The sequence below is a fragment of the Dermacentor andersoni genome, chromosome 10 (genome assembly GCF_023375885.2).
Source record: "Dermacentor andersoni chromosome 10, qqDerAnde1_hic_scaffold, whole genome shotgun sequence".
Taxonomy (NCBI): domain Eukaryota; kingdom Metazoa; phylum Arthropoda; class Arachnida; order Ixodida; family Ixodidae; genus Dermacentor; species Dermacentor andersoni.
In genome coordinates this window covers 130976367-130982359 of record NC_092823.1, presented here as the reverse complement: position 1 = coordinate 130982359, position 5993 = coordinate 130976367, and positions in this window count along the sequence as shown.

Sequence of the window (5993 nt, the reverse complement as noted above, 5' to 3'; positions counted from 1 at the left end):
TATGGCGCTCACATTTTCCGTGACATCTATGTATACGTCGACATCTGCCTAACTAAGACCAAAACGTAAGTGTGTAAAGATAAACCTAAGCTCTCGTACTTTGCATGCTCAGTTATATTGTTTTATTTGTACTACGATAATGGTGAAATACAGTAACTCAGAAATTGTCAAACTATTCACCGATCATTCAGCATGCCTTGTTAAATGCGCAGAGGATACAACTCACATTTTCTCTCGTTTACGAAAGCTCGTGTCAAATGAAAGTGTGGTAGGAAAGTGAAGTAAAAGCTACGCAATAAAGATAAACACTTCGTTAACGAAGGTTATTGGATGTCGTATTGCAACGCATACGAGTGATTAAATGAGCACCTGCTGAACAACTGCACTTGTCACAATAGTTCTATGAATAATTTCTTTATACGAGCATTCCAAAGAAAGATTTAAAAATGTTTAAAAATTTACTCGCCGTCCCGGCCCTGCAAAAGTGGATATCCAGCGAAGGTGTTGAAAACTACCAGGACAAGTGTTGAGGGGTGTATGGAATGTTTTATTGCTTCATAGTAATGATATTAATGGTAATTTTTTACAGCACACCGCCACCCATAGTGGTCCTGCATCAACATTGAAATAAGATGCTAGGATAATTATTTTATATACGAAATGCTAAGGACGTCACTCCCCACGTCGCAAGCTGCCGTCACCGCGGCAGCTTTCGCGACAGTATTTTTACTGGGAACGCATGCGGGTAGCGCTAGGTGCTTGGAATTGCTTTTAGGAGCGCTTTATTGTCAATTATGTAGTTTGGGTGCTTGTTTTGTGTTTGTTCTTTATTAAAACGTACGCTGTTCTGTACGTTGTATGCATTCTAGCAAAGAATGTATGCACTGTTCGTTTCACTTTACTAAGTGCTTGAAGCCTCAGCCTTATCGCGGTACGAACCGTTGCGCCATGCCCTGCACTGCCACCAGGATCGGCCGACATGTTTGCTAATGGGCGCGAACACGAAAAATAGCGACCAACTATAGGCTAACAGCGTCGCTGTAACAATAAGTGGAGAGGTTAGCGTATTGCGACACGCTAACCATGTAAGTTGGTGAGGGATGAAAGAAAGAGAACGAAAAAAAGAACCGACAACAACGACGACCAAAAAAAGCACGCAAGCACGAATACGCTAAATATGTATTTATCGTACCTTAACGGCCCAATTAAGAAAATTTAGTAAGAGGGTAACATAGTGACAGAAAATACAGTGAAGGTAAATAAACAGGCCTATGTATACATACAGGCACGACAGCACTACATACTTGCATACATACACATAAACCTACCGCGGTAGCTTAGGGGCTATGGTGGAGACCTGCACTTCGATAGGGATGAAATGTAAAATCATTCGTGTACTTGGATTTTGGTGCAGGTTAAAGAACCCCAGGTGTTCAAAATTATTTAGGAGTCCCTTACTACGGTGTGCCTTATAATCGGATAGCGCTTTTGGCAACTAAAAGCCTAAAATTTTTCTTCCATCCACATACCCTAACGCAAAGGTTATTTACAGAGTTTCGATGAGGCTTGTATCCCGCTGGAATACATGTGTCGTGTCTCCAGTTATGTTGTTTTTCTCCTTCTCGTTTTTTTCTTCTATTTTTGGCAGTAGATTGATGTGTGCTATTATGTTCCATAATTTGACCTGTTCCTACGTTAGTCGAATACGACACCGGGAAAGGGTAACTGACAAATGTTGCCTCGGCAAGTGCGAAACCTTTAGTCTCTTTCAGACCTCGGTATAGTGTGCGTCACTCTATTTCATTTAAGACATGCGCTGTGAATTTGCACATTATTACTACAGGTCTACTTACGTACGACACTAACTGGCCTACATGCCTCGCTTTTTGTACCACATCAGAAACAGTAAATGTCTAGTTTATTTCCTCCTGTGACAATTCATACGTTTTTGTCGAGCAATTTCTCATGAAATTCCCGCAATATCATCAACATCGAGTCCGTTTGCCCGATTAGTTGAGCCGCTTGAAGGTACTCGATCTTTTTTTTTTGCAGCCAAAGTACTCAGTGTACAAAAGACTGGCTGCTTGGGCTGGTTTGTGAGATATTGTTTAGACATGGAAAAAAACAACCTTTTTATTGTGCAGTTCGTAGGAACGAAGGAAGGAAGGAAGGAAGGAAGGAAAGAAGGAAGGAAGGAGGCGACAAGCCAGAGCTCAGTGCATTCGGTCCTGTCGCCTTCTTCTTTCCTTCCTATAAATTGCGCAATACAAAAAGGTTTTTCCCTTCTCTAAACTCAGTGTACAGTCACGCCCTGCTAAACAAAGATGTGCTTCGACAGCCCTAGCGGTTTTTCTTGATGACAGCAACCTAATTAATTAGGTTTGATTTGCAGATTTTAGAGAAATGCACTCACATTCAGTGTTTCCTCTTACGACTACTAAAACAACGTGACATACGTCGGGGTGCGTAGAATAGTGTCTTTATTAAGCATTGAACTTGAACTTTCATTAACTAACACGTATGCGTGGTGGGATGCTTTAAAGACTTTTTTTTCCTTGCCGATACTTACATATTTTTTTTTACCACACTTACAGCTTAGTACATTTCTGTGTCTGTGGTATGTGTTTGCGCTGCCCACGGGGAAAGAGCTAGCCTCAATTTGATGACTGTAAGTTGGGATAGCCGCACATGATGGAGCCGGATATAGCTTCGTGTTTCTGAGCAGTTGTTAAATAACACAATAAGAACTGTAAGTTTTATTGTAAAGGACAACAAAAACAATAAGACTGCAAAGTAGGTTTGGGAAGTAGTACTTATATCAACTATGGGGTCTATTATGTTCACTGGCGGCGGTATAGCGCAAACGTAGAGCCGCAGATAACGGACGAGGAATAGAATAAAAATCTGATGAAACGCTCGCCTGTGATTTAGCTGGGACTAACAAAAGTCTCTTGGCGAAAGACAGTAGAAAATACGTTAGTCTGAAAATAACTAGTAGATAAGACGCACAAAGCAAGATGTGCGAACTGCTTCATCTAATCTTGCCATAGACCACGCAGTTCTTGCTGCCATCGACGTTTCAACGGCACTTCCAGTCAAGTGACAACGGTGATCCCCATCGAATGCTTCAAATGAGAAGATTGCAGTGAGAACTGATACGAACACGGCAACGTAAACTAATTACGACGCCCCTATTAAATATTCGCTGAACACACATAAGATTTTCCCGTGTTGTTGTTGTTGTTGCCTTTTAACTATGTTTTTGTCATAACAGAAGCGACACCCAGAGTCTGAATTTGACTTCTTTCTCCCTCCTTCCCAGCATGCCCTACAGCTGTAGAAATGATCGATCAACTCACACTATAGTTCAGGCATACACTATAGTCGAGTCATTTACCATCTGCGACTTATCTCTTGACCTAAACTTAACCTCATTGGCCTTTAAGGTGCATCGCACGCTTTAACAATTATTGCTCACCTTATTCAAGAGAACTACTTGGAAAAGTCTGCATGTTACCATCTGGATATACTGCTCGCCTGTCTTCATATCAAAAAAGTCAGACTGACCTTCGCGAGCTTGATGTCACTAAGTACAATAGCGCATCGTGAATAAGAAAAGAGCATATACGTGGCGAAGCAAACCGAAGCCATGAACTCGATGACTTAAGGTAGGTCATCCTACTTTACCGGCTTATGGAGATTAAAACACTTCCGTTAACTTGCTAGCACAAAAATTACAAGCGAGACCGAGTAAGATCAAAACAGGCAATTACTCTTAAGCAGGAGAACAACGATATCAGAAAAAGATTCAAATTTCTAGAAAGATACATACTTATTACACACACAGACGCACCCACGCATAAGTATATATCGGGCTGTCTATTTCCCACTCCTCCAGAACAAGACAGTACATGATTTTCTGATATTTATTGGCACTATAACGATAGCAGTTGCAGCGGAAAGAAATTGCTGAGCGTCATCTTAAGTCGGCACATATTATGGAATAAACATGCTGGACGTGAAACAGCACACATGGCAAAAACATGTGGTGTGCTTTGTGGATTTCTAGACGTCCTTCTGTTCCAAATTAAGTAATAAATAATGCCATATTATAATAGTTTTGCCCATGTACAATACAATTACGCATTGATATAATATAGCCCTGATGCAATGTCACTTTTGGACCCTTGACCTATAAACAAATAATATATACCGCAAGTAAGCTAATTCAAGCAGCAAAGGTATTACAATTTTCCTAACATTTTTTCAGGGTGTCGCTAAAGTGCGACAAAGATATTAAATTTTTCGTAGGGTTTGCTTAAAAGTCGCTGAAATGTCGTTAAATGGGTAGATTGAACGTTATATAGTATAGACGCTTTTGAAACAATATAATAAAGGATAACTTGGCTTAAGGCATGTTCAGGAGTATTTCGCGTTCGTCTGGTTTTCACGTAGGTGAGGAACAAACAGGGAATTCACTAACCCTGTGTAGATGTCTTCTAATTTATGAATCTATTAAAAATACCAATAACACCGGAATTCCTGCGTTTACCTTCAGTTTCTAAGCTTACAAATCTATTGCGCTGAAAAAGACGCGGGTCACCAAATTTTTCTAGCACAAAGACAACCTTGGTCCTCGTTATCCTCGCTATGTAAAGCCCCGTAAAATTAAACTACGGGGCTTTACGTACGAAAACCAGCATCTGTATATGAGCTACGCCGTAGTGGGGGACTCCGAAAACTTGGACCAACTGGGGTTCTTTAACGTGCACTTAAATCTAAGTACACAAGTGTTCTTGCATTTCGCCCCCATCGAATGTGGCCGCCGTGGCCGGAAAATATTCTAGTTTTCAGCGCTCGCGATATCAGAAACAAATTATGCGACACAATACTGGTCCTGTTGTTAACATGACGATGCGATTTATGCGACCTTTATACGCGTTGAATACTACACTTCCAGCCCCTGATCTACTACCTGAAAGCTTCGTGCTGCGTTTGATATATCCGAAAGCCATGAAAAAAACAGAGACGTTTCCTTCGCATTCACATGAAGGAGCCCAACCTGTCCGATATGTACGCCTTTCTACAGTTTACCCATCCTATTTTTGACCTGGTGCGTTCGAAGTTTAACAAAAATTTTAATGCAATAACAATGGTACGCTAATTTAATGGTACGCTTCTGAAACGTTGATCGATCGAATCTGCTTTGTGCTTTCTGAGGCGTTACCACCACGGCTTTAAGATCTCTTCTAGTGGTTCCTCCAAAAAATTACACGAAAGAACGTGCATGTTCGTGCCACAATACGAAAACTGTTTGCATCGGTTCTATTAATGGCAGCCTATAACAGATCACAGCTGCATCAAAATGGTCATAGAGCCCACGCGTGGTACAATCTATTTTGGTGCTATTTTGTTGCTTTTGAATAATAAAGTGCGCTCTAGAAGGCATGTTTGAAAGCAAGTTTTATAATATCAACATCGCTAACATGTCTCCAGCTGTTCTGCCACGTCATTAGAAAAAGTCTCCGGTCACTAAATACAAGAATTTCTCGCTAAACAGAGCGAAAGGTTGCCAAATCTGTCGACAAAATCACTAAGATGGCAACACTGGCTAACTGAAATAAAAGTAATAAGATGTTACTCGTCACAACATGTCTATCGATGACATTAATGACTTTCCCTGAGAGACAGACGCATATGGTAAATTTTTACGCGATCTATTAGCACGAAATGTTAGGATCCCAAACGATGTGATCTCTCAGAATGCTTTTTGACGATGGCTCTTACCGATTGGATTGGGCATTTGCGTCCGCTTAACCAAGGCGTTAGGTAGACGACCCCACAAAAAGACGCCTCGACAATGACCTTTAATAGCACTGCAAAAACACCGGACACGTGAAACGTAACCTGTGGTTGTGCAGGTAATACCGGGACATTTGACTTAGTATGTAAGATGTAAACAAGCCTCACGGTTCATATTTGTGTTAGTTAGC